Raw genomic sequence first — 12,941 nt, 5'->3', positions numbered from 1 at the left:
AGTTGGATTTGGTCATGTCATCATCGGATGATTGAATTCTGCTAAATCATTGTTAGGAGATACTTACATCGTCAGTGGATGATACTTCCAGGTCAGATTCGACTATATCAGTGTTGGATGATGTTCCATGACTAGATTTGGTCCACGAAAGAACATTTCATGTGCATTTCTTGTTATTACATGAGTTATATGTTGAACTCGTCTCATCAAGTATTAACTTATCGATATGATTAAAATTTGATAATGTATTCTACCATTTATATTTTAGTTCATAACAAGCATAACCATTAATGGTTTGCTTGGTTATGACACTTGATCCACTTAATAGATGATTCATAATCACTGTCTAATGATTGATCTTTCCTATGACTAGTTGGAATGCTATAAATCAATATTTAATCAAACTATCAAGGAATCGAGAAGATCATGATCCAAGTGTTTAATGGCCAATCTATAACCACTATCCTAATCGAATCATTGAGCATACAAAGTAACCAATGATAAAACTTAAGGGTCGCTCGGCTCTTATAAAAGGAGGACGTACAATCTATTTTCTTCATGCTTACTATGCAATTGACACTCAAGACTTTCAAGTTTTAGAACTTTTGAACCCGTCATAGAATACCTTCTTCATGCTTGCTACGCAATTGACTCTTGATACATGATGAAATTTCTATTTGACTATCGACCATGACAAGGACGATTCAACCATAAAAAAAAGGGAGTCGTTTGGGGCTAGTTTGATTGTATTGTCATTGAAAAGAGTGCTTTGAGCCAATCCATTCGTCCTATCGTCAAAAAGGAGCGTTTTAGATCATTTTGACTATGTTATCATGAAAGGAGCATCTTGGGCCATTGCAACCATGCTATTATAAAAAAGAGCACGTTAGATTGATTCAATCATGTTGTCGTCGAAAAGAATACTTTAGGCCGATTCAACCATGTTGATATTAAAAAATATACTTTGGGTCATTTCAATCATGAGTGTTTTTGGGTCGATTATGTCATACTATATTAGAAAAGAACTCTTTGTCATTAAAAATAGCGCTTTCAATCATTTTGATTGTGCTATTATTAAAAGAAGTGCTTTGGGTCATTTCAACCGTTCCATCATCTAAATGGATGTTTTGGATCATTTTGTCATCAAAAGTAGTTTTGGTCATTTAATTGAGTTGTGATCCAAAGGAGCATTTAGGATCGTTTCGATTGAGTTATTGTTAAAATGAACACTTTGGGTTGTTTTAATATTGCTATCATCGAAAGGAGTACTTTTGATCATTTCATCCACATTGTCATCAAATGGAGTGTTTTCGATAGTTTCGACTATGTTACTATCAAAAAAGATGTTTTGGGCTATTTTAACAATAAAGTCGTCAAAAGCATGTTGGATGTTTTGACTATACTATCATAAATAAAAAAAAAAAGGGTGCTTTGGGTCATTTTGATTGTGTTATCATGAGCACTTTGGCTCGTTTCAATCACATTATGTTTGAAATGAGCATTTTGGATCGATTCAATCATATTTTAGGATTTGAAATGTCAATTAGTTTGATACGATTATACCACTTGGGACTCTTTTATCGTTATTGAATTTAGGTCACATGACAGATTTACTATTGTATATGCTCTCATGTGTGAGGCATCATTTGCCTTCCTATAAGTGTATCATTTTGATGGTTGCATTGAATTTGATCAGATTTAATTCAACATGGTGATGATGACCTAACATCCTTACAATGGTGCTATTAGAGAGCTCAACATGGTGATCCACCAAACCATCATGGCTTTATATTATTCTCACCCAATTAGTTGTTGCGCTCTTATCCATCTAGGTGGACTATCAAGTAAATGAACAAACCATCGAGAGCAGCCCAAGGGTCATTCAATCCATATAAATATTAACTTTCGCGGATTAATCAGTGAACTCATTCTTTAATGAGTACTTGTACCATATCCTTAGTGTTTCCACACGAGCAATTATGAGACCAGTTGCTTCCATCATATGGATTGGTATACAACACACTAGTATGTCTTGTTATCTCGATGTTCTTCTCGAGTAACATATGACTAGGATTATTTAGGGTCTATGTTTAAAGGTGAATCGATCTCATATATATATATATATATATATATATATATATATATATATATATATATATATATATATATATATATATATATATATATATATATATATATATATATATATATATATATAAGTGATAAAAATATTAAAATATAATAAGCAAAACGAATGTGTATCATGTCACATGTGTCATCACTCATGTGATTGACTTGTAAGACACCTATGATTATCAAGTACCACCCATATCTTGAAATTCGAACGTTTGAATTTTTTTATTCTATTCTTAAAGCCTTTTGAGCCTATAAATACTTTAACTTGATTGATGGAGCATATATTTTAATCATAGTTTGATTGATTGATGGAGCATATATTTTAATCATATTTTAACCCGTATCAAGTACCACCCATAGCTTGATTGATGGAGCATATATTCCTGAGCTAGTAAAATATTATAAAATCTTATTTTAATCATAGTTTCAGTCTTCTCTTATTGAGTATTGTTATAATTCTAAGTTATAAAAGGTGAGAGATTTTTTTAAAAAATAAAACGTTAGAAAAAAGATCAATAATAAAAATCGATAGTTTAAGGGGAAAAAAATTAGAATAGACGTAGGTCGGGAAATTGATTTACCATTTTTTATTTATCCTTTACTTTTGACTTAGCTTTATTCTCTTTACTTACTACTTTAACTTTATTAATCAAGTTTTTAAAATATATTAATTTATCAATCAAATTTTAAAATCAATTAAAAATATTTTTATATTAATTCACCTGCCGTTAAGTTAAGATCATAACATGTCTCAACGTGGGGAATAATAATATTATTAACAACAAATGGAGGTGCCAAGACCTTTTATCTTCCATGGCTTGCTCGAGTGATTAGTTGCCTGCAGGCATGTACGGAGTCTGTTTGAGTGAGTAGACTTTATTCTGTTGTGAGTCGACGATGAGTTGGCCTAAAGGGGGGCGTGAAGGTCCCTTTCCGTTCAACTCGGAGATAACTAGAGCCAACCGGCCTTTGGAGGTTTCACGAGAGGTAACTCGACATAATTGAGGAGTGCTTCTCTTGGGTCTGGCCAAGAAAGGGCTTGTAACATCGTCATAGTAAGAAACTACAAACTGAACTCCTTTCATGTAGAAGATGCCTTTTAGGATTAATTCTGACTTTTCTTCCTCAACATAACACCACACATTGCTTATTAATTGAGTACAAGGCATCTCAATAGTCATGTTTGCCCTAATGAGGGAGAATAAGAAGACTACCGAGAGGGACTTTTACCATGAGTAAGCAGCTCAAGTCCAGCTTCGAGTACAGGAGTAGTAGGAGAGTGAAGCCGACGTGCAAATGGTGTTGGAGCTCCGGAATGGAGAAGCTAGATCAGGTAGTGTCAAATTAGGAGGATATAATTATAGTGGTGAATGCTAACATCCAAAGAATAAAATATCGATCGATCACGCAATGATGACATTGAGGTATCAACAATCCTCCCTAGGTCATCAAGGCCACAAGGTGACTTCCATCCGTCACCTCCCCCAGTCGTGCGTAAGATGGATCATGAACATCTTGGAAATTCCAAATGCAAGTTTCCTAGAAGATTGCTATTCGATAGCAGGTAGACGTGCTGATATATAAAAAGGACAGTCATAGACCATAGTTGCTCTTGCTGCAATAAGCTCGTTGCTGCCAAAACACTGTCCAGCAATCCAAAACAAGCCCCATTGAGCCACGCACAGTATTATTGCACCTAATGATCCCCTCTCGCTTCTCCAAGCACCAAGCCACGGTAATGTGCAAATCCATGACTGCGGTTTAAGTAGCAGGAAATGATGAAATGTTGATGCACAGCATATGCTCAAGTAACTCCGCGGGAAGGACATCTAGAGATCGTAAAAGAAGGTATGACATGAAATTTTTACCTCCTCTCAGTTTCACTCATTGCAGATGGATTTACAGTGACAGTTTATGTACTCTGAATGCCCTGAATCTACAAGAAAAAAACCCTAAAAAGATAAACAACAGCCAAGTTGAATACGTACCCACCCTATTGAGAACCAGCCTGCATCTTTCCATCTGAGTTATTCTGTTATTTCCTGCATGACGGGAAGGTAACTTATTCACCTAAAAAAAAAGGTAAAAAGAAAACAATGACAAGAAAAGGAAATCAAGAAAAAGGTGATGTTCTGATTACAAGTCTATTGTAATCACTAGCCACCATCCTTCACACACCATACACAAAGCTAGATAAACAAATTTATCCCTTTTTTTTGTACTTTCTTTTTCCTGTACTTCAAATTTTTTCAATGGAAGTTTGGGATTTTCCCTATTTCTTTTTGAAAGAACATAAAAGTCATTTTTAGTTGTAAAATCAAGTGTCTCAGCTACTTGATAATGCAACCTAAGCCTTGTGAAACTGATATGATTTAGTTATCTGTTGATTATGGAGATTCCTTCCATGATAATATCGACACAAGTGAAAATATGTTAGTGCCGAAAAATTGGCTACGCATGCTTTTGTTTGTTCCAAGAACTGACCTGTCCTAGCCACAAGCAGTTTGCAACTCCATTATCAGCATCTGAAACTAGTTGTTCTTCAACCTCTGCATCTGTGAAGGTGAGAGCTCGCTGAAGCTTTCTATGGCTGAAAACCTCAACCTCAGCCATGAATATTGCTGCAACAGGACGGTGATCTGAAAATTTTAGCTCGACTCTTCTGTAATCTAATAGCCTCATGCCCTTACCATATGAAAGAATGCGGTCACACCTGACAAAAACGGAATTAAATATCAAGATACTCCATATCTCAACTGGTAGAAATTGTTCAACATAAGAGTGAGAGTTCATGATGCTTTATAAAGTATCTTTCTAAGGTTATGTCACACCAAATATCTATAGAAAAATTAAACACCTGAGAAATGTGCAAATCTTGATATTTTTATCAAGAATACATACTCCATCTAGATAAAAGAATATAGTCACTTCTTATGAAATCAAACAGGACAAGAAAAACAATTTAGCTGTGGTCTTCCAAACTTCGACTCCAACATATTAGGTGTTTTACGCTATAGAAGAAGACTGGAAAAGCAATAGATTTATTGATCAGGCCGAAATTAACTTTAGAAGCAGAAGAACACATAAACACTATTTTCAGCTTATATACCAAGCAGGAGTTCTTCTTCCACCTTTTGGATCATCCCCAACGTACTTCTCTGAGTTCAACTCATATTTGTAGGTAGGAGGGAAATTTATAACACCCTCTGACCATCCATCAAATACATGGCCTTTCTTAAGTTCGAGTCTCAACTGCAATGGTATCAAGTGGAACTACAAGTTAATTAAACCAGTCCATGAAGCTCATTAGCCAACAAAATAATACTTTGAAAAATTTAGTACGCATTCTATGATAGCCTCACCAGTATCTCAAAGCATGCATTGGATAGGGGGTGGTATTACTGCTGTTGAAGGAACACCGGCTATCACATCATGAAGTTGACGTATTTTTTTACAAAATAATAATTCTAAGTTTCTAACATTATATATCATGTTTTGATTGAGAACCATCCAACTCTGTCAATGCAGAAATGTGCGCTTAATAATAATACTAGTATTTCCTAGGAAATACATCAATTGGTATATCACCACAAAAAGGACTATCCCCGAGAAAGTTTTTTTGGTTGTTTCAGCAAAGTACTATGGTGACTAACCTAAACATTTAAAACTGTGTCAGCAAATTCCACCTAATTTCTACGTTTGTTTTTTATATAATAGCTGTCTTTTAAGGCATAACACATTCTAGATCATATCAGAAAGGAACATAGAATTTAGATGAACAGCTTTGTATTTCATTTCTACATTTCTATGTCATGTTTCTGATACAATTAGCTGTTAGACTAGGAATACACAGAATAAAGTACTAAGGCTATTAGATATATGAGACAGATTTTCAACTTGCTATTGTGATTTACAGTATTCCTGCAGTATGTCATCATTCGAACAAGGGAAAATCAGGCTTCATAAATATAAATTCCGGTTCACCATGGGATGCATGCTAAAAGGAAGCATCATAACCATCCTTCTAGATGAACTAAGTTCAACTTATCCAACAGTGCAAGGTGCAAATACCTTTTCGATCCACACAAATATTGGCAAAATCAACCAACATAGTCGACTTAAAATACTAGCAACATAAGATCACTGACCTGGTCTTTCTCAAATAATTTAGACCATTCCTTTCTGGAAATCAGTTCGTGAGCTCTATCATATGACATATTGATGCGGTAATTTAGATCACCTAACCAGATAATTCTTCTGAAAATGTTTGCAAATAAATAAAGATCAGAAACTTCTGAAGTTTCAGAAGCAGGTGAATGAAATGATTCAAACTTCAAAGGCATTAAAAGAACACTTTGGTAGAGAACTACAAGTGAAATTTTGTGTCAAGCCTCTAAAACTCATGCAATTACCACCAGTAAGCCCAGCAAAACCCCAAAATTTTGCTTATATCATAGCATCACACTATAAGCACATAGTGCACCATCCTTAGTTATCATCCTACTGATCCCTGAATGGTTTCATGTTATCTAATTTTGATGGAAGTCACTAGTGCTCTTCTTAACAGCCTAGGCCATAGTTCAGACTTAAATTTCAGTCATGTAGTTGCTAAAACATACAGTCTAGGTCGTGGTTCAGAGTTTCAGTCAAGATATCACTAAATTATACATCTTTAGTATCTTCATGGTTCATTTTATCATGTCGAGTTACAAGACATTATAAACTTGACACTAATGTTTCTTTCTTAATTTCAGAAAGAGATTTTTTCACCAAACTGAGAGTTATAATAGCACAAAATGCATTCTTTAATCATGAATTCTGATAATAAATTCTAGGATAAACTCTTTGAACATTAATACTGAATTTGAGAATCTCTATTCATCCTACAGTTGTAAAAGAAGCTATACTCCTTTTCAGGTGCATGCTTTCAAAGACTTACTTTTACTACATTCATCAAGGTTTGTGGTATCTCTCCTAATCCTGTACATCCAGATTGGAATATTAGAACCAACTTAAACAGCATCTGCATTATTTTCTGTGGCTAAGATGTCTGAGATAGAAATCCTAAAGTAATGAACAAAAAGAAATAATTGCACCTTCATATGATCAGCTTTTCACTAACAGATTAAATAAGTACTAGAGAGTTGAGAGTACCTCATTTCCAACTAACCGCAACTTTAAGAGTATCATGATAGCTCTATATTAAAAAAACATTGTCAATGTATGAAGTTGCAAGAAAATTTATACCATTTAACATCAAAGTAAAATGGCAGGAGGCAAACTAATGTCGCATATAATTGTTTTATTGCACTTGGTTAGATCAAACATGAAAAAGCATGCATTGATTATGTGAATATGACAATATGTATCTTAAGACAAGGTGGATGTTTGATTTACTTACTCATGATCAAAGATTGTTTTTGCCACTCCAACACCAGGAGCTGAACTAAATAATGTTTTTCTGTGAATTTCTCGCACATCAGCAGCTCATCACCATCTTTTTCTCCAGAAGTCAGGTGACTACATATAAAGCAAACAAGTGTCTGATATATAGACAAGCTGACTGATATTGATCCCTGGTGAATAATCAAAAGATTATTATCTCCATGACATATAAAATATCCAACAAACAATGCACTATACATGACAAGAAAAAAATTGTTGAACATCAATGCATGATTAAAAATTGAAAAGCATTGATGGACATCATAAGGAAAAATAATTCAATTATATGAGAGTATCCTTTACTTCAATGACGCCTGGGTACTCTAAAAATGTGTACGTAAATCCAAATAATTCAATTATATGAGAGTATCCTTCGACACCACCAGGAGGCAACCTAATTAGAAGTCATATTATCACCATAACCATTTGAAGAAGTTAAAATTATGACAGTCAGACCATCAATCCAATTAAAACAATGAGAACTTATCATATATTGAAAGGAGGAAGACGTTTGGAGGAACCAAACCTTGTTGCCTATGTAGCCCATGACACCTACTCCAGCAGTTGATACCTTCAAGTTCTGTATGTGCTTCCGCAGGCTTCTGCGGACCCAGACTGAAAGAAAAATACCAACCATTTGCTTGCTTATGATCCGTACAAAAGATGATCTTTTCTTTCTATTCACGACAGTTCCCAGATCTAGTTCAGGAGTCAGAAATGAATCATTATGGTCTCCATGTAGAGAATTGAATGAATTGCATGCTTTAAAAGATTTTACTGGGTTTAATGATTTTGGTTTTGATGTATCCCTATTGTGTTGGGATAACAGATCCAATGGCTGCTCTGGCCAAATTAGACCAATCATTTCTGAACTGCTTAATGTTTTGGTAAACTTCTTTTGCTGACTTGTGAAGGCTTCTGAACTTGCTCCATGATTCTTAAAACTCGAACTATGGTATCTATCAAATACATACAGGGAAGATTGATTGTCAATATTTTCTCGTTGTGCACATTGATCTGCAGCGAAAAGGGACTGGGATGCTAAATTACATTTTGGATCATCTTCACTTGCATCAATCTGATTTTCATTAGACTGAAAATTCGGCTGTTCATCAAGTCGAACTTCCTCATCACTTTCACTATCAGACTCAAGCAATAGTTCATCCTCTATGACATCATCTGATTGTTTGAATCTTGATGGTGAAGAGGGATCACTGTAACATTTATATTTCTCTTTAACTGGCTGAATCATGTTTAGTGTCTCACGAATTATATGTTCCCATCTCTGAACGGGGCGGCTGTCCTCCGCACCCAGGACATTTCCAGCATTTAGTGGAACAATTTCCTGAAAGCTGCAAGAAAAGTAGGCCTTGTATAGTTAACTAAAATAAAAAACCCTTAGATATTATTGATTACACATATATGAAAGAATATCAGGAGATAAACATTAATACCAACATTTAACTTAAGAAATCACAATCTAAAAGAGAGAATGTCGTATTGTTCCATGTAAATTTCACTCCACTTAATAGACTCATGACATAGCAGAAATATCAAACCATCCAGCCAAGATCATCAAATGATAGATAACCATCAAAACTTATCTAGTGCACATTTAACCTTAGCTCTTGTCTGTGAGTTTTTCTGTCACATCACCTAAGTGTGGCTTTTGCCGAAATCACAATTTTTGCACAGAATAATGATTTTACCTTTCAAATAAAAACATAAAACAAAAGCGTCACTTGTGACTTTCAACTTTGTAATAATTTCTAATTCCAGTTCCGCTGACCTGTCCCAGTTTACAGGTGCAGCATTTATATATTTGTTTCCTTACTGAATGTCAGGGCAAAATCTTGTGTGTTGTGTACTGAAGCATGCTAAGGTTGGTTTGTTGAATGTTCATTCTTAAGAATACATTCATAAAGAGGGAACTTTTGGTGCAAATACAAAGACTACAAGCACTACAGATGTGCATATGGCATTGTTAGTCCGAAATTTGGATGTCACTCTGCATTACGGAGACAATCCAACTTGATCCCATTTCCGAACCTTGACACAAAAGAAGAACCATCCAATAGCATCCCTCTCGAGGAGAGAAAAACCGAGATCAACGATGAAATCCTTAGGGCTGAGACGGATCTCAATGACTCCATTTGCAAAAGAAGACTGCCACCACCGAATATAGTCACAATGTGGTTCCTCCAATGCTCAAGTCAGCTGAATGGATTGCCTAAGATGAATTATAGAGAGAGGAGAAAGGAAGAAAAACAGAGAAGATGCATTGTGGTTGGAAGGATCCTTATTTATAGCTAGGAGTCCTTAATTGCTACTGGAGGAAATATTCTCTCGAAAAATTCCTCATACAGAGAAAATTTTTCGTTATTATTTGTGATGATATGGCAGATTTGACCAATCCATTTTGTCTTTTCTGCACTGGCATCCATGTGTCAAGTCTCCATAGGATAGCGAATATTGCTCGCATCATCTCCAAATCATGTTTTGCAATTCCTTCTACAAGGCTTACATGTGTAGGCATAGTCACGTATCTCATGTTTCTAGAGGATTAACTATATATTTACAATTGAGGATGGTAGCATGATTCATCATTCTATTCACTTATGTTCAATAATATGTTGAAGTGGTGATGTAATATAACAAAATAGCTATAAATGTGCTTGCCATTTCCTAAGACACATCTATCATATACTGCTTATTCCAGTTAATGCAACTCCAAAGCAAAAAAAAAAAAAAAAGAGCCCCTAAACAATTATTTGACAGTTCAATATAATTTCAGGATCAAAGGTTTGTGACAATTAAAAGTTACCCGAGCACATATATATCAGCTGGTTCCCCCATATCTAGCCAATCTTTGATATTTAAGTCAGCAGGTGGATGTCTCCCTGCGACATTCCATGTCCCCACATAGATCCTACATGGACCAAAAAGTAGCAGATCAGGTGAAAGTGCCTTTAATTACAGATGTTAAATGCAAAGGCACCCACGAAGTAAAAATAGACTGCAAAAAGAGGAAGAGAATTAGGAGCACCTGGGTTTTCCAAGAATTACAAAAATTTGCTATTATCAAGCATGTAAAGTAGCTATGTATTAAAATGACATGGAGAACAGAAATATACCTGAGTTCTTTGGTATTAATATATTGTGCACGAAGAGTCTCAGATTTTCGCCTTCGTAATCTGTAAGGAATGCCTTCCACGTTGTTACCTGCATGTATATGGCGACAAAGTTATCCATCGGGTTTGCACGAATTAACACATAACTTGAGAAGCAAATCAAATTTGCTGAAGCCTCATCAAATTATTTTATGGATTATGGCCAAACAATACATGATATCAGAATGAAATTAATGGCCAATAAAGTGAAAATAATCTAATGAAAAATTAAATAAAATACATAGAGCATGAGAACGATAAGTACTTGAGCACACACAAGCATGAACTCCTTGCAGCAAAGAAACCATAGAAGGCTTGTATTAAGCAGAAAAAGCCGATCTTAGGCCTTAGAGGTATCTTGAGTACTTTGACCAAAATGAATTTTAGGCCTTAAGAGTATTTTGAGTACTTTTGGCTCTTAATTTGACTACTGACAATGCTCTTAAGCTTAATAGTGGCCCCAAATAGCTAGACCTTTATAGTTTCGTTGTTGGTGTTGTTTATAATGTATGATCACTCAAATCCCAAGAGAACTAAAACCACTGGCAGGAATATATTGCAATCTAAGCTAATCAGATTGTTGGAAACTGATGACTACAAATAAGTTTCAAGAACTCATTACGTACCCACAAACTTTATAGAGATGCGTGTACTTCTTATGAGGTGGTCGGTAAAAACTACACTGTTCTGGTATCTACACGGGAGCTGCTTTGGTTTCAGTATTGTATGACCCTCCTATAAACTCTACTTTATCAGTTCAAATATTGCGACACGCAAATTTATCTTGATGCTCTTTACTTGAGTCGTCATATCTGAATATATTTCATACACACAATGCATCCCTATTTTTTCTTGGATACATAACGTGGACCACCGGAAATGATGTCCCAATCTGAAAAGAATTAATGGCGAAATATGGAATGTACCGTTTTTCTCGGCTCCAAATCCGCCCAATCTTGCCTCCTCATCTCGCAGTCGACGCTCCCAACCGCACATCTCTGCGATATGCCATTTTAAGTCCAGGGATTAAACGTAGCAAAATCAGCAACACAGATGAAACAAGAGGGCAACATCAAGCTAAATTCATTTTGGATGGAGAAAAGGGGGCAAAAAAATAACGCATTTTTATATTAAATCAGCGAAAAAGAAGAGATCTTTCACTGAGGAGAGACAATCGAACAAAAAAGAAGCAAAATTCATTCCCTAATTTCCGCAAGTCAGAGGAAGAACAGAATCGCATTTCACCGCAGACCTTCATACTCGAACTCACTCTCCGTGGTGTCCCCTTCGTCGGCGCTGAAATCGGATTCTCTGGAGCTGATGTTGAGCCATTTCCTTAGGACGATCTTGGGCCAGAGCTGCAGGCAGGTGCAACCGAAACAACAGAGTTCAACCCAACTCCGCTGCAATTCCCCCAACTCCGTATGAACCAAAGCGAGAAAGAAAGAAAGCATGGAACTCCCTGGCGACCAGAGCTTCTTCACGCCATTACCAGGGAGCGTCCGAGGGATAAGCTAGACAGACTCCTTACCTCCCTTTGCTTCTTTCTCGTCTGCCTCATTTGCGGCGGAGGGCGACAGCGAGGGCGGCGGATTCGGTCGGATAGCTTCTCTAATCTCGCTTCCCCTGTTTCAGACCGGCATCTATGTGCACACGGGGCCTCCCTCATCAATGCAGTATATGAAACAAATAACTAAATAAATAAATAAAGCAGCATAGCAAGTAAGAAACTGACACGTCAATGGACGATTCAGGATATGTGCCTCAGATTGGGATAAATGCGCTTAATTATTTCTCAGTAATTAAATTGTTATGTCTTCGTGAAAGCTACGGTAAGCAATAAAGTATGTGTAGATTGTAAATGGCTGATCAAAATGGATGTGAAATTGGGCAACTTGCTTGTGATTATTGTGACGTGGTTATCACGAATCGTACGTGCCAACCGACTTGTCTGATTGAGATCTCCTGTCGACGTACATCGACGTTGATACATTTGTCAGATCACCGTATTCGTCAACTCGAAGTGTGGGTTGTCTTCGTCTTCTTCGATACTCGTTTCATGGTTTCCACTTGGAAGCGTCGGTGGCGAAGAAATGGAAGTACGTATGGCGTGTCCGCGTAAAGCTGTGCCTTTAAGAGCAAAGTTAAAAGACCACAAGCGTGGGTTGTTACATGATGGTGTAAGTAAAG

The 12,941-nt window shown here is 36.1% G+C and overlaps 1 pseudogene across 1 annotated transcript; it reads right to left on the bottom strand.

Moving 5' to 3' along the window:
- Positions 1-3,473: 3,473 nt before the first annotated feature.
- On the bottom strand, positions 3,474-12,547 carry LOC135586668 (type IV inositol polyphosphate 5-phosphatase 3-like; annotated as a pseudogene). The gene is made up of 11 exons (XR_010485856.1): positions 12,283-12,547; positions 12,004-12,109; positions 11,678-11,749; positions 10,716-10,803; positions 10,406-10,510; positions 8,108-8,933; positions 7,538-7,712; positions 6,285-6,393; positions 5,246-5,388; positions 4,621-4,849; positions 3,474-4,178 (listed from the first exon to the last, which is right to left on the bottom strand). The product of XR_010485856.1 is annotated as a type IV inositol polyphosphate 5-phosphatase 3-like (transcript).
- Between the last annotated feature and the right edge of the window lie 394 nt (positions 12,548-12,941).

This window comes from Musa acuminata, chromosome BXJ2-4 (genome assembly GCF_036884655.1).
Source record: "Musa acuminata AAA Group cultivar baxijiao chromosome BXJ2-4, Cavendish_Baxijiao_AAA, whole genome shotgun sequence".
NCBI classification, from domain to species: domain Eukaryota; kingdom Viridiplantae; phylum Streptophyta; class Magnoliopsida; order Zingiberales; family Musaceae; genus Musa; species Musa acuminata.
This window is presented reverse-complemented; position numbering and strand designations above follow the sequence as displayed.